This window comes from Plectropomus leopardus, chromosome 5, assembly GCF_026936395.1.
Source record: "Plectropomus leopardus strain MGB_pleo_1.0 chromosome 5, ASM2693639v1, whole genome shotgun sequence".
NCBI lineage: Eukaryota > Metazoa > Chordata > Actinopteri > Perciformes > Serranidae > Plectropomus > Plectropomus leopardus.
The window spans coordinates 33,365,965-33,390,753 of NC_142180.1; the positions used below are offsets into that span (position 1 = coordinate 33,365,965).

Here is a 24,789-nt window from a genome sequence, read left to right on the forward strand (position 1 = left end):
TCGCCATGACCGACTCGGACTCTGTGGTTGAGTTCACTCCATTTAAAAACAAAAGCATGAGGGCAAATCTTTGAGAACATTACAACAAGCTCCAAATCTGCAGTTTTTATCAGCTAAATGTTAACATCAGCATATTAGACTGATGTGTACCAAACATTTAAAGGTTCATGTGACATTCAGCTTTAATATAGCAGCAAACCACTATTTGTTATGTTATGTAGTTGAGCTATGGCGTCTTGAGGGTTTGGTGGTTAATGTCACGCTCCCTCTGTGTGTGTGTGTGTGTGTGTGTGTGTGTGTGTGTGTGTGTGTGTGTGTGTGTGTGTGTGTGTGTGTGTGTGTGTGTGTGTTGTAATTCGAGCTTCTCTGTGGTTTGCTGTAGGGGTTGACAGATTATCAGGCTGGCCAATTACCGATCTTTGGCATTTTGCCGATCATCTGTATCAGCATTTTATTTTAATGATCCCTGATAAAATAAATTAATTAAAAAGTGTCAGAATAGGAGGAACATTTACTTTGTGAAATCTCAGGGAGCTGTTTATATTTATTCATTTTTTATTTGAGTTTACTTTTACTATGAAAAAAAGTTGCTGGGAACTTTCTGTATATGATGTTGAAAGTTTCAGTTTTTATTAAACATTTGCCAAAGGCATTTAGATAAAGTTTGTTATATTCCAAATTCTAAATATTGACAGAAAGATTTTCATTTTTATTGTATACATATTGGTTACAAATATCGGTTATCAGTCTCATTAACTACTAAAACGGACCCCTAGTTTGTTGTGGTAAGCCGGTCCAGCCACACGTGCATGTTAGTGCGTGTGCGTATCTCTCTGGCTTGCTCTTTGATGCCATTTTGCACTGCACTCGCGCTGTTCGTACATTTTCTTACAAAAAGTAATTTACCAAAATCTGCACATATCCCACGTAATCCTGAGCCAGTAATTAGTGTATAACTCACTTATTTGGGTCAAATCTTGAGTCAGTGAGGTCAGCATCTCAACTCTTCATTTGTTGTTTATCATGTTTCCATCTTAGTTTAGAGTGTGTGCATGCAAACATAACTAATTAACACTCAACACATTTGTTCATAAACCAAAGTGCTGTAAAAATATGATTGTACAAGGTGAAAATTTAAGGCATTAGCAAAGTTTTTACAATTCACCCTGAAGGGACCGTGCATGTCTGAATCAAATTTCACAGCAGTCCATCCATTACTTGTCAAAACAGTTCACTGAAGTACAGGTGGCATAAGACGATTTATCTTCTGGGGAACGTTTGTACAAAACGTCATGGCAATCCATCCGACCGTTTTTGAGATCAGTTTGGGCCAAAGGTTAGTGGAATGACAGAACGATGTCATTACGTCATTAAAAAGTAGATATTCTACTTGCCCTCACAGCCTGGTTTCGCCCACAGGGCCTAGAAATTCAGCGCTTGGTGTGTAACACCGGACTTTGACACGGACTTTGACTCAGGAGACCGGTGCTCGAGATCAACAATCAAACACATCAGTCAGGACATTTGTCACTTAAAGCCAGGTGTTTTCTCGGGGAGACACCGCTGCTTTTCCAGCTGCATTTGTGCCATTCAAAGTTGGATGCTTTTCAGTGATAATCACTATCTTTTCCTAATCATTACTCAGTAATTTTGTTGCCTAAACCTAACCACAAAACCCATTTTGGCCACTTAAAGCCGGGTGTTTTTTTTTTTAGAGACATCCACCATCTCTTCCTGACAATAACAAAGTAATTTTGTTGCCTAATAGTAACTGCCATCCCCTTCATAATGACACATTTGTGCCACCCAAAGCCAGGTATTTTTTAGCAACATCTAACCATAATCAAGTAGTGTCATTACCTGAACCTAACCCCTTCTTACTGCCAACCTCTTCTGAGCCACAATACAACCCAAAATGCTGCTCTCAGTGTCATTTTTTTCTGCTCAAGCGTCAAAACATTGCGAGTAGGGATGAGATCAGGTTGGCCCTATACGTAAGGAGATTGCTCTCACATGATATTTGTTACATAAAATATTTAAGTTTCAATAATAAAAGATGGTATTGGGTGGTTTTAAGGTAAGTGAAATCGGTCAAATCATAAAGTCAGTGTTAGCATTTTATAGGGTCTCAATATCTCAAGTGTTCGAGTTTATTTTTAACTTCATTTACTTTTTTATCTAATCTCTCCTGGGACTTGGAACCATGTTTAACACTCAGGTGTCTCTGGCCAGGAGTAGATAAATATGCTATCAGAGCCAAAGATAACAGCTGAAGCACAGCTCCTGCTCATGCAACCCAACCGTGTCATTGGCTGAGAGTAGTTTGCTGTAAATCACTGATTAAAGGAATAAACTGTAGTGGTTGTATTTATGGCCGCACTGCGCTGTAACATCTGCTTTTATGGAGGCCACCCGCATGTGTGCGCACACTCACACACAGACACTTACAAGAGGCATAACCGCAGAAGGCAAAGTTTGCCAGGCTTTATTTAGAAGAGTGTGTTCTGTAGATTTTTAGCAGTCGGGCAAATAAACCTCAATTTGCTCATCTGAACCGGACCTCCCTGTGTGATGAATGAACCTGCAGCAGAGAGTGCCAGCTTTTAAATAGGAGCTCTTTAAGGAACAGTTGCACTTATAATCAAGGCCTGTAGAGGAGGATTGCACAACAGATTAGAGATGATTCGGTAATAAGGCTCATATCCGCAGGTCAAGACCCCTGAGTTCTGCTCTAGATGACAATGGACTCTTTCTAAAGCGTTTGAAATACAGCCCCAATTCTGGAAGAGCTGCGTAAAACGTCAACTAAAAAAAAGAATTCAGTGATTTACACGTTCTTTTGGAACTATGTTCAATTGAATACAGTACAAAGACAAGATATTTGATGTTAAAACTGATAAACTTTTCCATTTTTTTTGTAAATATACACTAATTCAGAATCATGCCTGCAACAAGTTCCAAAAAAGTTTGGAGAGGGACGTGTTAAGAACTGCATTACATAATCTTTTTTTTCAATCATCAACGCTGGGAACTGAGAACACAATTTGTAGAAGTTTTGAAAAAGAAATGTGGACTCATCAGACCACAGCACACTTTCCCTCTTTGTGTCGGTCCATCTCAGACGAGCTCAGGCTCAGAGAAGTCAGTGGTGTTTCTGGATGTTGTTAATATTTGACTTTCATTTTGCATGGTAGATTCTTAACTTGCATTTGTAGATGCAGCATTGAACTGTAAACTGTAAAACTACTGACAAGAGTTTTCCAAAATGTCCCTGAACCCATGTAGTGATATCCTTAATACAATCATCTTGGTTTTTAATGCAGTGCAGTTTGAGGTCAAAGATCATGGACATACAGGATTACATGCAGAGATTTCTGCAGCTTCTCTGAATCCTTTGATTTGCAACTCATTGCATTCTGTGTTTTATTTATTTTTCATGCAGCCTCCCAACTTTTTGGATTTAAGGTTGTATAATAGTTAACCAAATCCTTTGGTAGAAATTTTTAAAGAAAGGATGCAAAACAAAAAGTGCTTTCTTATCTTTCTCATTCTTTGCATAAGCGTAAATTTCAATCCTTTTAATTCAGCCATCTCCTCTCCCCTTTGCTATGTTTCTCCACACTGATCTCTCCACCCTCTTGTTTCCTGCCACCCATTCTTTTTCCACCCTTCCCTCACCCCAATCTGTTTTTTCCTCTCCTCTTAGTTGCCATCCCTCTCTCTTTGCCCCGTCCACTCCCCGTCTTCTTTTCCATGTTCTCCCTCTCTTTCCTGACTCCCTCCAAGACCTTTTCCACTGCAGCCGTATCACCTAACGCTAATGAGGGTTTTAATCATTTATGTGGAGGAAGAGGGGGCTCGCACACAGCGGCACAAGATACTGCGTCTGCAGAAAGCAGAAAATGAGAGAGAAACATGCTTGTAACCTTGACAGTTCACCTACAAAAGGAGCAAAATTCCAACTAAGTTGTCTGTCTTTCCCTTTCCAAGTACAACATTTAGATAACTTTCAACCAGAACCCTATAGCTAAAATTCCCCCTGTCCTCTCAGCTTAACAGAGCAGCTTGCCAAATGAGACGACCTGAGGGCACGATGGCAGATAACAGTCAAATGAACAGATGTCTGAGTGGAAGCGCAGCACCGCTCTCCCACCCAATTTGGCCTTAACAGGGCCCGGCCTGCAGTGTTTACACAGGATAGTGTGTGTGTGTGTGTGTGTGTGTGTGTGTGTGTGTGTGTGTGTGTGTGTGTGTGTGTGTGTGTGTGTGTGTGTGTGTGTGTGTGTGTGTGTGTGTGTGTGTGTGTGTGTGTGTGTGTGAGTGAGAGAGACACTCGGGTCCATGGAGAACATCCAGGCCCAGACGCCATAGATCCAGAGCCAGAGCGGGTCGAGTGGCCCCTGGGCTCTAGTAAAATTAAAAGTAGTTGGAATGTGGATGCTCTGCCGAGCAAAAGAGCTACGTCTATGTAGCGGCTCTGCTGGGACCGAGCCGGCGGGGAACACCTGTCTCCCGACTGAACGAGCCCGCAATCTCTGAGCCGACATCGTAAACAAGATTTTCCGCGTGCAATTGTGTGTGCATGTTCACTTAAACAGAAATAGATGATAAGCAGGAAAATAACATCTGTTCACGCTCATAAAATCTTCTCTTGTTGCTGATATCTGGCTGGCTCATCTTGGAGTGAAGGATTAAGTTGGTCAAATGTTGCTCTGTGTGAAGGACGTTTTGTTTGCAGTGCACTGACCTTTCAGCAGTGGTGGAAGGTAATTAAGCACGTTTAAGTACTTGTACTGTACTTGTATATTTCCATTTTGAGATGCTTTGTACTTCATTATATTTAAGAAGGCAAAAATAATTCCACTGCATTTTTAACTAATATAGAAGCTATGACAAATGAAGACTTTTTAAAATGTGTGATGCATTGTTATAGAAACTACCCAATTTTAAACTGCTTTTCATTTTCACACGTTAACATGTGCAACTGGCCTTTCTACAGGCTCCCCAATATATTTTGCTAATATGCTAATACTTTTATTAAAGATGCACCAGTCAATATTTTATATAAAAAATAGATCAAATGACTGTATTGCAAAAGGGGTCGCTTTTAATGACGAACATACAGAAAATTATCACCTGACAAGAATTTCCCTCAGCTCCATGGTGTGTTTTAGTGTCATATAGCTCTTCGTTTTGATTTTATGACCCCCGACTCCTCCGGTCAGCATGTCAAAGTATCCTTGGGCAAGATACTAAACCCCAAATTGCTGCACCATCAGAGTGAGAGTACGTGTGAGGTTACTGAGTAGCTGGTGGCACCTTGTACGGTAGCCTTGGCCATCAGTGTGTGAATGTGAGTGATGTTTTGCTTTGAGTCATCTGAGACTAGAAAAACCTGATACAAGTGCTGTTTATTTAACCTGTATTTCCCTTAAAAGTTGTTGGAAACCAAAGCAGAGCTTAAAGGAGATTAAATGTTGGACTTATCTTTGTCAGGTGACCAGAAACCAAAGACTGTAAAAGTAAAGCCACCACCTCACCTCTGGACTCTGTTTTGAAGCCTCAAGTTCGGCATTTTGGCCGTCATCTTCTTTTTTTGTAGCCAGAAGTGACCATATGTAGGCGAGAGGCTGGATCTGACCGAGAAGGATGCTATCAGCAGACACACGGTCACTCAAAGCATCCACGCCTCTAATTTTGCACAATTTTAAGTCATATTAAAACGTAAACAGGAGAGAAATATCTACCCCACACAGTCACAGTTGCCGTAAATAGGGAAAAATAGCGATTGAGATCAAAACCGTCATTTACACCAGGCTGTAATCGTGTTTATTTCTGCTGTAAAGTTGGGCATTTTAACATGGGGGTCTATGGGGATTAACTCTGTTTTTGAGCCAGCCTCTAGTGGTCATAAGAGGAATTGCAGTTTTTGGTTTTTCCACCTCAGAAGTGGCTGCTTGTCAAAAACCTGATGCAAAAAATAATTAAATAGATAAAACACTAAGGTGATAATATGTCAGTGTAGTATTTACCACTTTTTGCACTCCCCCATGTGGCCGAACAAATCAATTACTGTAGGTTGAATTAAAACTTTGAATGCAAGACTTTAACATGGTGATATCACAACTTTTACTTGAGTAAAGGGTGAGCACATCCTAAACACTGAAAACCCTGGGAGTCGTGTAGACGTCGTTTATTGACACCAGAATCGACACATTTTCTACTGCTGTTGGTGCCCCAGCCCCTCAGCAATTTATATTGATTCCTGTATATCCGTTTTTACTTCTTTAGGGCGCAACTTAACTTTTTAACTTCCCACAAATAATGACATCTACACACCGTCAAACATCTCACATGGCAACCCCAATAATGATTTAAAGCTGTAACCAGGGCAGAAAATGTTTAAAGCTCAGTTTATGTCTGTTTTTCCAGGGGGGGTTGTTGTGTTTATTATGTCACATTCTTTCACACGAAGTGAAAAGGCGGGAGTTTGGGAGTCCTTGCGTCCATTCACTGGGGCATTACCATGTTCTTTGATGGACTTCATTGGGCCCAAAGGAGAAGGACGTAACCCTGTTTATTTAAATGCACAGCTTTGTGGGCCCTTAAATGCTGCTCTGTCTTCATTCCTCCGTCACTGTGCCTCCATTCACTGCAAAAAACAAAAACCTTTGACCCCTTTTGTCTGCTCCATTTGTTGCCCCCATTCGATTGCAATCTTTGTGCTTCATAGTTTTCTCAATTAAACAATTTTCCAGTAAAATGAGGTTGTTTCTCTTCAGACCTGCCTTTGGCTTTCCTGGCTGGGTTTTCTGTGCGATTCTGGTGGGAATCTGCACCTAAAGACCTCTTTTCGCTCTGATGTTCCAATGGGAATGCTTGCGCAAGTGACATTGGCATAATAGATTTCAGTCTTTTTTGCTTTCTCCCCTCAGCTTGTTACAATTAAAACTGTAAGCAAAGACACAAAACAGATTCCCAGCCAAGCAGTCACCGAGTCTGGCCAGTTGTTCGTATTTCAGATAATAGCAGGATTAGCTAATTCAGATCGGGTCATTATTTGAGCTAATATTGAGCCCTTACTCAATACAGTGCAGGCTTGACAGGTCAATCCCCCCATACTCTGGAAGATTATAATATTTCATCTCACAAAAGAGGTTTTAAACTTCTCGTCTTAATTCAGCCCTCCACTTTACTCTGTTGATTTTGAGCTCTCAGTCAAATCACTTCAGGGTGATTCACGGGTCACCTCTTAGAGCGATGACATTGTGAGTGCAAAACTTTTAAACAGACAGTTTCATATAAAGTTTTAATGCAGTGGAGTTAAAACATTTATCAGTTTAAAGCCTCTTCAATCACTCTTTAGGTGAAAAGAGCGCACGGTGCTTGGAGTTGTTGTTAATACTGTACTGTTAATGCGTTTGTATGTTGCATTGGATACTTTATGTATCTGGGCAGAGCCGGCTCTGTTAGTGTCAGTTTATGGGCAGCTTTACGAGCAAGTCGCAGCTCTGCTCTCGGAGAATGATGGAGAGGCCTTGAACAGTGCCATTGACTGGACTAACTGGAGTTCGTCTGCAGCGGGCTAAAATCAACACCAGTATTATACGCTTTAGTGAAAGATCTGCCAGTAAAATACTACTCTGAGACACACTGTTGTGGTCAGTCCCTCTGAGACTTCCTTCGTTCTGCATCAGCAAAACATGCATCTACTTTGGAGAAACAATACGTTCTGTACTGACAAAGGCTATACGAATAACAGGAGCGTTTAGCCAACTCCCTCTTTTAACGACCAACACATCCGACAAACTCATGACACGCTCCAGTTTTGGGTTTTGGAAGAAAATACCGCCCCCTGAAAGTGCCTTAAATTGTGACCCACCACAGAGGGTGTAAAAAAGGCCTCGGCGGAGACAGACAGGGAAGTGTGGTAATATGAGGTGTTTTATGATACCGCCAGGGATAGCCTGATAATCGTGAAATATTGTAGCAGCGCTGGGGCCAGAAATTCAGCCTTCAAGATCCTAGGCAGTGTTTCTCTTAACAGGATCATAAATTACTTTGGCAGGTGGGAACTAAACTGGGGGCCACACAAGACAAGGACCTAAACTTAAATTGTGGTTGGAACTTTCAACAATAGTGCAGCAATAACTTGCCTCATCGGTGCCAAAATCTGTTGGTGCGATTTGCGTGGTGAAGTCGTATCAGTGTGATGAGACTCCCATGACTCTTAAAGTTAAGCCAAAGCCCCTGTCACACATGCACTGCAACCCTGAACTTATCTAGACATTAACTGGAGGAGCTGTAAGTGAGAACACAGACCCGGACGTTAAACGGACTTTATACTGCCAGCTCCAGGCCGCCGTCACCGAAAAAACAGCCACATAATGACCATGCAAGCAGCTTATTACCGCTCATATTTACATTTAATGTAAGGCAGCACCCTCTAGTGGTTGTTGTTATTATGAGTGAGGTTACATAAGAAGTGACAAAGTCCCTATTATTGTTGATAAAGATGGAAGAAATCCTTGTAGGGTGGGCAGGAAGAGTAGCAGATAGGTCAAACAAGCACAAAACTTTCACCCAGGAGACATGTGTTCGTGTCCCAATGTCAACTTTCTTTTAGTAACAACATAGCATACTTTGCTAATATGGGAAGCATACTGCACTAATGATGTATGTGATGGATATGCAACGGGACGAATGTGACAAAACATATGGGATCATACAAACATCAGTGCATAAAGAAAAAAGGTCATTTTAAACAAAGACAACCACGGAAAGTTCTATCTGCAGAGACGATAAGATTTGGAAAGTAGACTGCAGCATCAGTAAGGGCCATCGCAGAAATCTTGGGACAAAAAAAAAGGAACGGTAAGAAACTTGGTTATTTATGACCAAATTACAAATCTACAGTACGTTAACAAAACACCAGAATTTCCACAACTTCTTGTGGCATGTCTGGCCTCCTCTGCACAGTCTACTGATGCGCCACCCCTTGCCTAAATCAAGCTAGTATTTCCAGTAGGCGAGAATACGTCTGACACAGACACGAATCTCCTGTTGTGTGCTTCATGTGTGAAAGGTTGACCGAGTTCATATGAGAAAACAGTTTAGGACAGTGTTTTCTAACGCGTAACTATGCTTAAAAAAAACATGTCTGTGCAATGAGTCAGGTTTGTGTTCTGACACATTCGAAGTCTCAAAATAAGCCCGAGGTGTGTGACCTTCCCAGCGGAGACCCGACTGGTGTGTGTGTGTGTGTGTGTGTGTGTGTGTGTGTGTGTGTGTGTGTGTGTGTGTTTGTGCGTGCGCATGTGTGTCTTTGTGTGTGTGAGAAGGGGACAGCTTTAGCAAACCAGGGGCTCATAAAACGAGCAGGATTTATATGGAGTGAACAGTATGTCCAAGAACCACTTCTGAGTTATGTGTCCAACAGAGACTTGTCCTCAGACACAGAGCAGGGAGGGGCACCAGTGAAATACAATAATCTGCTCCACGTTCAGTTTATTCAGACCCCAGTAAGAGCCTCCTAGTGGCAGTGTGCATTCATTCACAGAAACTAACATGCAAATAATCATCAACAGCCCATTTTCAGGCACAATAGCAATATAAACAAAACAAATCTGCACAAATGTATATAATACATACACACATACGGCAGAATGTAGCCATGTGACATCTGTAGACATGTGACATATGTTTTTGTATAAGTTTTTATATTTTTTTTGTTCCCAGAGATTTCACATAATGATAGTATTGCATGCATATGTTGACACTTGAGCCAACAGCAGGCTGACCAGTCAGGTTATTTGGGAGACAAAAGGTCATGAGTGTGAAACACTGGTTCATCTATGCTTGAGGAGCATGTTACCAGGACGACACAGCTGTTGGAGTCCAGCTGAACTTTGACTTGAGGTTTTGGATGTAGATATAGACATAGGTCATCTTTGTGAACATGAATGGAAAAATAAATGTGTTTTAGAGGGTTTGTCCAAGAAAACGAAATCTGATCTGGTTAAACATCCACAGTTAGAGGATATGACCGCTGTATTAGTAAATTTGGATGATGCTCCGTATGAGTGTAAAACTGTAAAAGTGTGTCTCAGAATGGCACCCAGGCCTGCTGCAGACAGATAGGTTGGGTGTGTGGCGAGCAGAGTTCATGACAGTGAGGTGGAGCAGGTCACAGGGAGGTCAGTGGGACTCACTTGGTGGTCTGCAGATGCTGAGAGTGACAGTTAAGACCGGGGATCTCTGAGGCTGAGCCACAGGGTTATCGCAGTCACCATCGCACACTTCCCAGGTTCTGGTGACATGTTATGGCTATCACTGACAGCGGCTTAAAAGCAAGTTACATCAAATAAAGAGCTGCAGCCATGCATGTAAGAGCTGCAACATATGAGACAAATTAAATCTCTGCTTGGTTTATTTTCTGCCTGAGAGGCTCTGTGTTATTTTTGTACACATTAGCAAAGGTTACCAAAAATTTTATGGCTTGCAAGAGGTAAATGATATCTGATTGTGTGATTGGCTAAATTAAGGATATGGATTTGGGGCTGCAGTGCGGTCTATTCTCATTTAAAATCAGCGTTCACACATGCAAATGTGCACATGAGCTGAAGCAAATCCTAGAGGTTTTTTTCAGACTTTTTGAAAATCCCTGGGACTTTTTAAGGTTGTTGCCCGAGTAAGAATGAGTCATTGGCCTCACAATGGGCCACAGTGACAGCCCGTCCTCCGTGGAGCTCTGATAGCAGGAGAATGCCACTCTGGGAGGGTTTAGTTGCTTTATATTCTCTCCACGCCGAGGTCCTAACCCCCTGTGTCGGCCCCCTCACCCCTCACCTCCTGTCTCCTCTAATGTGGCTTTATTGACTGTGACACACTGAGCATGGAGACGATGACCAAACAATTAAAAGTGCCCCCAAAGGAACGGGCCATTAGAGTCACAAACCATTCCACGGGCTTTGTGTGCTTGTGTGTCTGTGCGTGCGCGCTGTTTGTGCACTTTCCCAAAGTGTGACAAGCAGTGGTGGACAAGTGAGGCGAGTGAAATTCCTCTCGCCACACCATCCCCCATCAGCCCATGAATATGAAGCAGAGCTCTTAGCTTCTTAACGGACACCACCAGATGCCGCAAACTATCATTTTGGTTAAAGAAGTATTCCACTGCTGGAAAGATGGCCTTTTAATAAAAAACAGGCCGTCTATTTAGCAGAAAGATGCAAATACTTTTGAAATTGGTGCTGCTTGACCAGATAGAACAGAAAAAAGATGCCTCTTTACTCAAGAGGTAGAAAACCTACAACTACCAGAATGCAATGCACCAACACCAGACCAACAAACACTCTCACTGGTAGGTGATGTAATGTAAATTCTTACGTGTGAAACAATGGCAGGCGACTGGAGAAAGTGAGAAAGGGAGAAGTTACAGGACTATACTCGGCCGGCGGCCGGCAATGACAGAGACCGTGGGGAATAATGGCATGCTTTTACATCTAACTTTGTGAATTAAGGATTTATTTCACCCAAACCGGAGCTGGTGATTGCTGGGACAGTGGATTTACAGACTAAATTACTAGCAAGAATAATCAAGACGGTTGGATGATTTTTATTTTGTTTCTGTCAATTGTGTTTTATGATGAGTTAACGAGGCAATTTAGCATCATCGCTCTTACATTACAGAGAGAAAGTGTCATTCAAAAAGTGTACAGCATTTTTCTGTTTAATCCTTTGTAACCTAAGAAAATTGCCTTGATTTTTTTTCTCCCAAAAACATGAGATGAAAGCATCTTCAGACATGGCCCAAAAATTACATGAAAGTAAGCAAAAAAAAAAAAAAAAAAAGATGGAGAAATGTAATAAAAAATTAAACAAAAAATAAATAAAAAATTTGCTAAAAATAAAATAGTGCATATGTTTTTTTGTAACATAATTTTAAAATTAAAAAAAATCCAGGTTTCAAAGGGTTGATAAGGAAAACTGGTGTGAGAATCGTAAAATAGGTGAGATCAGGAGCGGTAAACCCGGCATCATCCGATGGAGTTTTGTCTTCGGAGAGGAGATCTCAGCTCTGGTTCGGTGGAGAGAAATTTACCACAGTTCATCAACATATACTTTCTACATTATTTTGATGTAAAGCCGGCTGAAAATCAGTGAGGTATCTGTTTAAATTATCAGGTCAGCCAAAGAGATCGAGAGGATCATTTGTGGTGCTATTGTTGGCTGATAACTCAACCCTGAATTTTTAAAGGCAACCATCTCAGTCCTAAGATTACTTTCTGACACATTCGACCGCACGTCTAAGCCTCCACAAACTGGGTTATCAGTAAAATCAAGCTCGCTAAAGCTCCAGTAAACATCCCAGAGATCAACTGGATTATGATGAATTGTATGTATTCAGCTGCGACGTTCTCTCTGCAGAGATGGGTCTCTAATGAAGTGGGCGGGGGGGGGTGCTCTTAAAGGCACACATGCATGCTTATAAATACTTGTGTGTTGCTGCAGAGCATCGCTGATGGCTCTAAGGGCCCTAATCTCGTCTTCAGTTCTGGTTCTGCATGTAAATGTGAAGTGAAACCCCATAATGACGCCGCTAATGGTTGGCGCGACCTCTGACCTCGTGTCTCTGTCAGGGTCTTCACAGGGCCACAGGCCAGCCACATAATCGCTTCCATGAACTCCTCACAGCCCTTTCAAATGTGACTTTTAGCCCTGCCGCAGACTTAAATGTTAATTTTGTGAAATGCGGCTAATGCTCGGCTGTCACTTGTCGTCAGGTTTGATTATGCTGGTGAGCTGTTGTTTGTCCTCCTTTATTAGTTTACGCGGCGATGAAATGATCTGCATTTCATTATGACCTCCTGGAAACAATCCTGTCGACAATTTAGGCACGGGTCGCACACACACACACACACACGCAGTGCAAACAATAGTTAAATGGATTAAAGTTAAAAGCGGGGATAGAATAATATTGAAGGTTTGGTGAAAATAATATGTGATTTTGCTGGTTAATCCTGTGGCTTGCATTTAGAAAATATCATCAAAGACTGTTAAAAAAATCATCTGGCAGGAAGATGTTTAAAAATTACCTATTAAAGGCTGTTTTTTCATTAAAGGCCATCTGCTCTGTAAATTTTTTGCATCCAGATATTCTGTCAGTAAATAAAATGTGTGTTAAACTTTTACCAGATCCCCCCCACTGAGACAATTTCATTACTGTCAGAGATGACATCAGCCCAAAACAGTTGGCTCTTTTATCTTAGTTAGGAACAGTATCAATTGGATTTGCTGCCTTTAAAGAAAATTGGAAGAACATGAGCCTGAACAGAGTTAAGCTCTGAGAGGCATGGCCCATGATAACAGGTATGAAGAATTCGGTTTTCCTGTGTGTGTTTTTGTTCACAGAGGAAATCATTAACTTATGAAAACATTCGGCTCTTCAGCGAGAGGTCGTCGTATGAGCATTCACAGGTGAGCCGCGGCGGTAAAGCCTGAGCTCAGCACAAGGGTTTTTTTTTTGTTGCGCATCAAAGTTTTGAACCAGATAATCGTTTCTTAGTTAATATTTTTTTGCTGTGAAATGAATTAATCACAGATTGTATGTTTGCTGTTCATTTGACTGTTTCTGAATTATAGAATTATACTTTAATTTTCTTCCTCATGAGCTTAAAGCTGCTCTAATCACTATTTTTTAATATGAAAAGTGGATCCAGTAATCCACCAGACTAAGATTAACTGATGACATGTTGAGCTCAAGTTACGAAGCTGAAGTTGTCCAAAACGTTAGCGGCTATCACTGAAATAAAGCTTACATTACCGAGCAAAGTTTGCTGCAAGATGACGTTATACACGATGTTGGCACCATAATGTGTGAGGTATGCTTGTCACTTTGTCGCAGATTTTGCTGACACTATGGTACCTCACCTTTAAACAAATGTCGACATCCTTGTTTGTTTATCTTCTTTCCTTTATGTGTTTATTTGAGGTTTGGGGAACGTAAAATACACTCCACTCTCTAGCCTCTCAGGATACCTCGTATCAGTGTTGCATTTACCCCATGCACATCGTTTGACCATTTTTTTAAAGTTATAACTGCACAGATTTAAATAAAACTGCAGGAAAATCAAAATTTCTGATGCTTTATTACTGAGTTCTACAAGCATGAAGTCCGAGTGCATTGTCTAGCTTTGAAAAAGATGATTTGCTTGTAGTGTTTGAGGGTGGGGCTTAGCGATAGGTCAATTATGGTACTCATCAGTTGGTGAATTACCATTTCTAAGAATAACAAAGGAATGACCTGCCCTGCTCTGCCAGTGACTGGCTCATACTTGTCTTTATTGGTTTGGTTGGTTAGGTTCAGGCCAGCGGAGTGAGATTGGATAGGGCAATAATATCAGGGTAAGCCAATCAGAGGCAGTGTGAAGCAAAGTAAGGTCGCTCAATCCTTTGCTATCCGAGGAAAAGCAAAATCACTGCCAGAAATGATGCTGAGGCTAGAGCCTACAGTAAAATGAACTGCCACAAACAGAAATAATCTACAGCCACAGTAAGAAGTTTTTCACTAGTAAAGGGCAGAACGACTCAGAGCCAGTCACACTAACCCTCAAACTGCGCAAATTGAAATTGCGACTATAATATACGCCTTATAGAAACACTTCAATTTAAAAAAAAACTGCAATGGAAACACTATTTCGCTTTTGTAGGTCACATGATGCTACAGCTGTGTGCGTGCCTGAAGGAGCTGGCTTCTTCAGGCGTGATGCAGCAGGCGCTACAGGAGGTGTTTTGCATCTCATAACTCTTCAAAAGTTGAGCAGATCATCCGGAAGTTTAGAAACCACAATTCCTCTGTGAAATCGTCGACTATCACCTCCCAGAAATCGGCTCGGCTTTCCATTATCACTCACATAACACGCCTACGTCGCCTTTGCTTGGAAATAATGACGGCTCGTGCGGTGGCTGCAATAGAAATAAACCTGCTGCTGTTTTGAACATCCATCACCATGCTTTTTGCATAACATCTGTCAATGGAAGTGTAGTCATCTCACAGTTGTGTTTTATTGACATTTCAAAAAGTTTTGCGCAAATCTCTAATGGAAACCCGCCTATTGAAACATAGACTTTTACACAATTCTGTTGAAATCTAGATCACTAATTGGTTAATAATTAATTGTTTAGTTCAACATTTAGCAGACACTTAGCATGTGTTCCTGCACCGTGATGATGATGTCCTTTCTTTTTTTTTTCACTTTGTTTTCACAGCTCCCAAAATAAAGGATCTTTAGCTACCTAGACCTTCAACTCTCCTGAGATGTGACCTGTCAAACCTAGTGAGTTTAACTTAAGTGTTATTGTAGCTTAAAATTATTTTAGCCTTGTTAATATCTGCTCTTATGTGTCACAGCACAAACTGAGGGGAAATTCTCTAAATGCAGCCTCCTCTAATATCCACCACAAAATAACTCATGCCACCTCACTGTATGTCCACAAGTATTAAGTATCCCAGTTACACAGGGGTCACATTTTTCTTTTTACTGTCTAATTTCCACTCTGTCATCACCTCAAATGTAGCAACTGTACTGTGTAATTACTACAAGTACATTTTTGTTTTTTTAGGTTTTGTGCCTGGAGGAACAAGTTTCACCAAAATATGTCCCTTAATGTATCAAAACATCAGTGTGTCCTGTAAAAAGCTAAAGTATTTGAATTAAATGTTACACTGATTAATGAATAAACTGATCTAAATACCCTCTGCAGTGCTGAAACCTCGTTTAGCGTTACCCACTACTACCATCTACTGGAGACTGTTGAGGTATTTCACCAGGCCTCAAAACACAACTACAACCACCTGCAGTGATGATCAAATAAAAGCAGGGTGACCTTCTTTGGTTTCAAGTGTTGGAGCCACAATCAGCTCTAAACAAGAACCCTAGAAACCCTGAAATTCAGTTTATGTGAAAACAAACTCCCAAGTACACTCTCATCACGCCGCTCGAGAGGATTGTTACTCCAACATCCAAAAATGATCTCAGAACACTTGTGTGAGTGCGGGCGAGTTTGGCCAAAAATCCAAGAACAGGCAGACAATAAAACAGCAAATGTGAGCCACACGAACACGGGAGCTGCTAACCGTGATGAGGTCAGGCCTCTTTGGGCCTTCTCCTGTTGCCAGTGTCATTAAAATGAAAAACTGAACAAAAAAAGTCTTTCCTCGAGCCTCATAAATAAGGACTGAATGATTCAGAGCTCAAATTTCCTCTTAGGCGTCAAAAATTAGGAGCCGCACGGTCAGTGTTTGCTCAGTAATAGAATAAGACAGGCTGTGTTAAAAAAGCAATTTGTTAAAGTGACGGTTTAAGGTTATATTTTGGAGACTAGAACATCAGAGACACTTCATAGTTTATTCAGTTAGCTGCAAATATTGCTAGGAAACAATCTGTTTGCACCTTTTAGTGTAAATTTATTTTAGTCCAGAGTGTCTGTTATCTTAAGTAGGCTTTCAAAGAGTTAAAACCACTTTTTTTTCTAAAAATGCATTAATTTTGTGATAAATTCTGTACAAGATTTAAACACATGTCAGACAGCAATAACACATATTACAAGTTGTTGATGTTGTAAATTCGAATGCCTTTTGAGACACTGCCCCCCTCTGGATCATTTTAGAGAAATCATCCAACAGGTCACACAGTTATATGAATGAGGGTGGGTGATGTGGCCTGAAAAAATCATCAGCGCATTTCAGGGTATTTTTGCAATAAATATATACCTGACAATATGACAAAATACTAAAAAAAGGATATATTGTGATATTGTTAATTTAAATAACATACATTAGCAAAAACATAAGTGTCATTGTTTTAAATGTCAGCATGAACGGAACAATTTGCCTTCAAATATTCAGAAAAAAAAAGGAATAAAATTGATCTCTCTTTTCCTCAGTTTGTAAACAATGGTAACTCCAAGTAAGTTTCAGATTCTGAATAAAATATAAACAGTACAATGGAATAAAATTAACCACAAATTACACATTTAAACAGCTGCCAAACACTTAAAATGGGCTCTTTATACACTGGGAATATATAAATAAATATCTATATAGCTATAGATTTAAAATAAATAAAAATAAAAAAATTGAAAATAAATAGATCAATGGGTAATTTCCCTCTTTTTTAGAAAAATCTGAAAAAAATCAAGGATTGAGGATATTTTATTGTCATTCTGACCATGAAATCATGTGCTGTGCTGTTGCCAGAGGAGCTGATGACAGAAAGTCGCTAAAAGTGTCTGAAGTGAAGTGAAGTTTGGTGCTGATCATAAAATATTTGGCACATCCAGGTCTAATGACACCACTGACTCTACACTACTGAATATTCTCCCCTTTTTACTTTAAAAAAGCCTTACACTCCTGAAATGATGGCACTTTAATGAAACCAGAATGTTTTTGCAGTAGAAAGACACGAATGCATTTTAAATTGGTGCTCCATTTCCAGAGAAAACTGAGAAAAAGGACACTTTTACTCAAGAGGTACAAAACCTACAGGTACCAGAATGCACTGGGCTGCTGTGGACCAATAAACACTCCCGCTGGTCGGTGACGTAATGGGAACTTGTACACGTGAAACAATGGCGAGTGGCTGGCAAGAAAAGCTCTCATATTACAGTGAAACAGTGAGCTAAAACACGTTTCTGAACGTGTTTGAGGCGAGGAATACGCAACGCAGTAGCAGAGTCTTTGTTTTTATTTTCATAGTTTTACTGTTTGATCTCTGCTTTTTAGGCCTCAGTTTGCAGGAAGCAGTACTATACCCACTTCCTTCTCATAAACTCTTGCTATTACAGCTAAACAGGGCACTAAAATGTGTCTGTAAGAACATTTTAGGCGAGAAATAAGCAGTGCAGTAACATTATCTCTGTTTGTATCCACGCAGCACAGACAGAGGAGCGGGTCTGTTTTTTGATGCACTTGTATGCTTTTGGTGTCTGCGGCGGCGGCATGGGTAGCAGGCAATACGAAAATGCTGGAGTCCAGCCAATACTTAAAACAACAGCCGGAGAACCGAAAACTCTGGCACTTATCATGTTTTGCATCAGTTTATGTCATCCAGCAGAGTTTCACCGGGGGAGGAGGGGTATCTCGGCTCTGGTTAGAGAGAAGGGATTTTACCATAATTCATCCACACATACTGCCCACATCGTTTTCAGGTTTAGATTCACTTTATTGTTGCATCTTATATCATATTAAAAATAAAAAAGAGCAAAATTCTTGGGTCTTGACCAGCACAATGATGTTAATATGATATTGTGGATACAATTTAAAGTGCATCACGAAAGTGCGTTTAAGTGCGTCGTAATTACACTAAAAGCGATATTAGAATAAATAATGTTCCTTAAAATTAGTAATTATCATACATAGTTGGTTGAAACTTGGTGAAGTATCCCTTTAAGTCTTCTATTCGGGAGCTGGAAGCAGTTTCACTTTCAGTCATGCTTGTTGCAGCAGTGCAAAACAGCACGTCAACAAGTCAGAATATTGCTAATATCGCAATATAAATGTTTCTTATCTTATGAAAAAATTATATTTTTGTGTATTTCCCTTTAAAACGTTGAATGTTTGTGAATGATATGACGGGGCACACCCCCACTGTAAACTGTGTGATGTCATTCAGTTTAACATTAGAGCAATAAAACAGGTGTACGTGTGTGGAGGGTAAATGTCAGAGCTCTGACCATGAACAGCTATTAGAAAATGAATCGTTCTCGCTATCATAATAAATCCAGCGTTTTAGTGGAAGTTGCTGTTCACACCTTTCCTTTCCCTTCTCAGAGAAAAGATTAATACCGCTCATAGTATAATTCGGAACATCTGCTTAGCGCTAAAGAGGATGTGGATCCTGTCATAACATTCCCCAGACCGACAGCGTGTCGTTCACTAATCAGATGACTCCGTGCACGTCCACTGGGATTTCAAGAAGTTTCCAGTCTCGTTTCCCTCACACCCAGAGACTTACATAACCCCAGAAGAATCCGCCTGAAACTGATTCGTTAGGAGACAAATGGGCCACAACAGGTCTTATGTGGATTCTGTCTGGACGAGCCAGACAAACAGCAGAGACGCCTCCAGACAGACAGCAACATCCTGGACTGCAGAGGTCCAAGAGGGAGTCTGCACCTGCTCACACTGGTTTATTTAGGAAAACTGAATCATCTCATTGCATGGAGCTACGACACATGTAGACATGGTGCATTCAGTGCTGTATAAGCAAAATTATAGCACGTTTAACCCTTTGAAACCAGGATAGACGTCTCTTTTCTTATGATTCCTGTGCTGTTATTTTAGATTTTTAAAATTATTTTACAGAATTATCATCATTTTTAGGCAGTTCAGTTTTTTTAGGTCATTTCTATGATTTATTTTTATTTTTTTCATTTTTGTTTTTATTTGTTTGTTGTTTTTTTCTTCAATTTCAGGTAATTTTCTTGTACTTTTTCTTAATTTCTTGCTAATTACTGGGTAATTACTTCTGAAATTGCTCATTGCTTTTTGCATTTTTGAAAGACATCAAGCCCAGATTTTAGAGGGTTTGATTGTCAGTCCATTTTAAATCTTTAAGGAATGGATTGACAATTCATTTTAAAATTTAAAGTTCCTGTGTTGCGTAAGACTTTGGGGGTTTAGCAACATTTCACGTTGAGTTTTGCTGATTGCATCAGCTGATACTTCTCCTGGTTAGAATTCAATCAGTGTTCATTGTGCCATAAGTTTTTACAGGGAGCCAATTTATCCGCAGAGGTCTCTTCTTCACTAAAGCAAATAGATCAGGTGATTCAAAACAGTAAAAACACTAAATAAAGCAGTTTCATTGCTTTTCCAATACTTTTTTTTTTTTGGCATGTTGCAGACCAGACACTGGATTTAAGATCCAGATGTTCAGGAGGTGTTTATTGGGAGCCAAAATATCCACAGCAGTCTCTTCCTCTCCAAAGTAAACACACCCAGTGATTTAAGCCAATAAAACCACCGAATTAAGCCGTCTCACATAAAAAAAATCTGTGTTTTTTTGGCACTTTATCGCCTTTGGACAGCAAACTACACCGGCCAACACGAAAACGCAGCGCAGACATGTCAGACAGCCCGCTCCAAAGCAGACATGTGCGACAGTCCGTCTTAGCGTGGACATAAACGACAGAAACGACAAAAAATGTTGCTGCGCATTTGTGATCCATCATCAGCACCGTTATCTTGTTTACATGTGGCGTGGATGCGGCTGTCACACTGAACATCCCACGGAGCCCATTTAAACCTTAAAAATTTGTGTGGAAAACAAGATGAATCAGAGCTTCATATTGAACAGCCAAATCCGATTTAACTAGCATAATTCTGAGTTCGGTACAGCCCTAAAAATTTTAACTAAGTCTCCAAAAAGACTGCAACCTTTTCAGAATCTGTGCAGAGCATGACTCGCTGTGTATCACCTCTGTAAGGACAACAACCAATCAGCAACCAGCACACCTTCTTTCTATCAGCTGCTTTGGCGGTCCTTGTTGACAGTGGTGGTGCCGGCACCGGGCCGCCCAGACCTCGGCCCCTGTCAGCCCAGCGTACACAGAGGAGAGCGCTGAAATCACTAGCACATGGGCCCTAACACACACACACTCAGCTTGTGTTTGGAAAAATGGCATGTTCGCCACCGCACTCCTGACCCCTGACGCAGCCACACTATTCTTTAAAAATAATCAAAATAAATCCACCTGGGAAACATGAGATGAATCGAGAGATATTTAAACATTTAGAGGACAAATCAGAAGTCGAATATTTACATCATGAAAACGTTGTCGCCATATCTGCTGGGCAAATTGTAAACGTGGCTTAATGGCAGCGAGATTCCAACACAGTGTGAGTGCGTGAGTGTGTGCATGTGTGTGTGCGTGCGTGTGTGTGTGTGTGTGTGCATAGTGTCGAGCATGTGTGAATGCTTACATGCTCCACAGAGAGCTCTTTGTGTATCGCTCTAAACTTCTGCAGGCACCAGCAGTCAGCGCGCTCCAACTTTATGTCAGCGACTTTGTGACAATATTTATATAATGTTTGCATAAAATTATAAATATACAGGTGTATTTACCTGTAAGGACGGGGGGAGGACTGCTTTATTCCATGTTGTCTTTCAGACCCGGCACTGTTGGACACATCGCCGCAGTGATTTGTATGTATTTGTTTAAGCTTCAGGTTTCAGGTTGAGCTGGGAACATGTCACTTTCATTAACACGTCGGTGCTGCCGACCATGTGACTGCAAGGTCATCTAGAGTTACACAGTTTCACTCTGTGGTTACCAATAGTCCCTTTTTTTACGGGCAAGAAAATATATCGCTGAATACAGGATATTTCTGTGTGGAACTGTTTGACCTTTGCTAAATTGCTTCTGTATATCATGTCAGGTCTTGGATTTTTGCGCTGCATTTTCCATCATCCAAAAGACAAAATCAAAAAACGTTTTATCAAAAGTATTTATGGTATTTCATCAGTTTGCTTGTTTTTTTTTTTTACTTCAAAATGCAGGATACACAATGAGTAAAGATATTATTTCTGTGGGCTGTGTATCAGGAGAGGCCTTGTCTCTTCAGTGGCCTCCAGGCTGCTATTAGTCGGCTTGCAGGAGATTTATGGTCACTTCAGAGCTCAGTATATTAAACCACTGCCGCCTGCCAATTTGCAGGGTGTTGCAGGTGTCAGTGGGAGTGTGAGGTGAGCTCAAGCTGGTCAATGGCCCCATTATGAACCTAACATGTTCAGAAAACTTAAAAAAAAAAAAAATCCTGAAAAATTAGCCTCTTGCAATGATACTTCTGGGGCTGTACTGTTTTTTTTACTGTAGAAGAATCTATTGAGGTTTTTAAATGAAGCTTTGAATGTCTGAAGTCATATTCTACAATGTCGTCATCCTAAAACAAACCCTAAACAAAATCCTGAATTTGAGTAGTGAGTCTTCTGAGTAAATGAGTTAGTCTTTTAATAAATATATTTAATTCATAGTGCTGTTCGGCTGCTGCTTGACGGCCCTATCAAGCTGCTGTAGCATAATCTGATGTAGCTACCTAACCTGTTTACTGGTGTGATCCATCGCAGCAGGCCCAGCGTTTGGGCCTTTATAACAATGAAATGGCAGGACCACAAAGGGAAACGTGCATGATGATATGTTCCAAAGGTGATGTCAAATTGTTCCTGCAAAAGGGAATAAAATGTATTAAATACAATTATTTTATTTTCTGTTTTATGTAATTGCTCTAGTAATGTCCAGTAATCGTCAAGTTGCCCATATTTTCACCTTGTGTGAAAAAGCAGTTTTTTTTTGTTTTTTCTACAGAGAAGACAGCTGTAGTGTAAAAGATGGAGAGAGGGGATGACGTGCTGCAAAGGGCCGCAGATCAGTCAAACCCGAGGTCGTCGCAGCGAGGACACAACCTCTGCACAAATATCAGGTTTAAACAGAATGAAAAATGCAAGTAAAGAGAACTTTTAATCTTGATTTATGTTTACTCCATATCTAATTGTTAAGTTTACTTAAAATTTTGTTATATTTGCTTAGTTTTGTTAAGTTGTTGGAACTTAAAAATGATAAGTTTAGAGATAAGTTTGAGCTCCTTCAGTAAACCAAATTTACTGTGCTTTGTATCTGCATATTTGTGTTTTCTTAAACATGTTATAAAAAACAGAACTCGCAGATCTCCTAACTTCATCTCTTTGTGATGATCAAATTAAGTCAGACTAACTTGCTTTACTGAAGTTGCTAACACTTAGAGAGAACAGGTAAACTCACATGTCGTTTTTAAGTTGCTGCAACTTCACAAAATTATGTAAATACAACTAAATTTAAAGTTAACCTAACACTTCGATATAAAGTCAACATAAATTAAGTTTTATGATTTATTTACTTTCCTTTTCAGAGGTCAGAGGATCACCACAGTCACTGACGCTCATCATCTTGAAACAATGAACGTTTGTACAAAATTTCATGGCAATTCTTTCACAGTGTTTGAGTTTTCGGCTGGACGTGTGTGATGACTGACATTGCCAATCCGAGAGCCGTGCTGCTGGCAAAGCTAAAAATAAGACTATTTTTTTTTTTAAAATCTAACTATACATGTTGAGAATCGAGGACTCTGAAATTGAAGTGCATGTGGTTTTTCTATTTCATTTGAAGTCAAAAAAACAGGATTTCAGACGTCACGAGAACACAAAGAGCGCCGCGATGACAACACATAACTATGACTTATGGACGGGTTGTGCGTGGGGAGGGCTTCCTTGTTATTGTCCATCAGTCACAGCCAAGAAACTTTATCCTCTGTGGGAGAGGAGACTAAAGAGAAGGCCTGTCTCTCTCTGTCTGCTGTTTCTCCATCACCATTCTTCTGCTGGCATCTCCAGATTTCTCCAAAACCTCCCTTTGAAAACAAAATTCAGTAGCTTATTTCCCTTCAGCTCTGGTAGGTTAGTGTGAGGCACCGCGCTGTCTAATCCAACCCGACAGTCAATTTTGGGGTCATTAGCCATCAGAAAGTTAGCAATTAAGCCTTATTATGTCGATTTCCTTTTGATGTCCCAGACCCCGAATTATGGATCTGTTCACTTCAATTTAATCTCACAGTAACCAGGTGGCACTTTAGAAACCACTGAAAGGTTAGTGCCAAAAAGAGTTACTCCTAAATCTCACACATGAACACATTTCCATCTGTCGCCACAGTTTTGGTCGTGTCAAAGTGTGTTTCATCGTCTTTCTGTTCGAATCAAAATCCCTCGCAGCACCGCAGATCTGCTCTCCATGTGCTGAGATGCTCCTGATCGAACTGAGCCGCCGTCAGATCGCCAGGCTTCTCGTTTTCACCGTCCTTAACAAAACGCTGCTATCATATCGGGGCTGCAGCTGAACCCGTGTTTGATTTGCGAGTTAGAGGAGCAGAGATAATCACAGGGCGTCTGTCCTACATGACCAAAGCACTTTGTGTTTATGAGCTCGTGATGCAAGCCAGTGCAGCGGGCTAAACTGTTTTTAATTTGACCAACAAGGTTTTAGTTAGGTGGTAGGCAGAGAGCGGGGAGGAAGAGGTAAAAAAAATATACAATAAAAAGGGGGGACGGCAATGAATCAAACTGAAAAGTAGCGCCACAGGAGCCCCGAGGTGCCCAAATGGAGTCGATTACCAGTAAAAACTCCATTTGTGAACTGGCTGGCGGGGGTCCGAGGTGTTAAGGTTGGATCATCAGACAGAGTGTGAAATAAAAGATGATGATGGTTAAAGACACTGAGAAAGAGAAATATATTCTCCTGTAAAGCTCCAGCTGCTCAGCCCAGGGCAGTTTTCTTGGATTTAAGTTTCCTATATCTATCAACGCCAATTATTGTAATGGGGTGTAATTGCCTTGTTATGAATGGCTCTCTTCTGCTTTTTTTGTTAGCTTGGTTTGAGTTAGGGATTCAAGATATGGATTTTTTTAGCCAATAACTGATAATTACCTGCTTCTCATGGCAGATACCGATGCGATAACCGTACTCGACAACCTCGAGACCTCAAAATAAGGGAAGATTCTCCACACCACGCAGAGTAAATTCAACAGCATTATTACGTAAAATACTCTTTATCTTACTTATAAACAAGGAAGAACAAATACAGAATCATTTACCTCTCTAACGTGGGCTGACAAAAATTTCTGATATTCGTGTTCATTATTTTCATTACATTTCACTCATTTTGGCCCTTGCAGAGTCTGTTTCCACTAAAATCATCAATTC

The 24,789-nt window shown here is 40.6% G+C and overlaps 2 long non-coding RNA genes across 3 annotated transcripts in view; one reads left to right on the plus strand and one right to left on the minus strand.

The window, feature by feature from the left end:
• The window catches only part of LOC148189610 (uncharacterized), a 43,484-nt gene extending 22,296 nt beyond the window's left edge, over positions 1–21,188 (minus strand). Inside the window, exon 1 of the long non-coding RNA XR_015776555.1 lies at positions 21,126–21,188. This is a non-coding gene — a long non-coding RNA (uncharacterized LOC148189610). The remainder of the gene's footprint in view (positions 1–21,125) is intronic.
• LOC148189609 (uncharacterized) overlaps positions 1–22,500 on the plus strand; it is a 73,236-nt gene extending 50,736 nt beyond the window's left edge. The window contains exon 3 of one of the 2 annotated variants that reach the window (XR_015776554.1): positions 22,366–22,500. This is a non-coding gene — a long non-coding RNA (uncharacterized LOC148189609). Of the gene's footprint in view, positions 1–15,267; positions 15,516–22,365 lie in introns of those variants that run through there. The other variant, XR_015776553.1, reaches the window with a different exon arrangement.
• Positions 22,501–24,789: the final 2,289 nt, after the last annotated feature.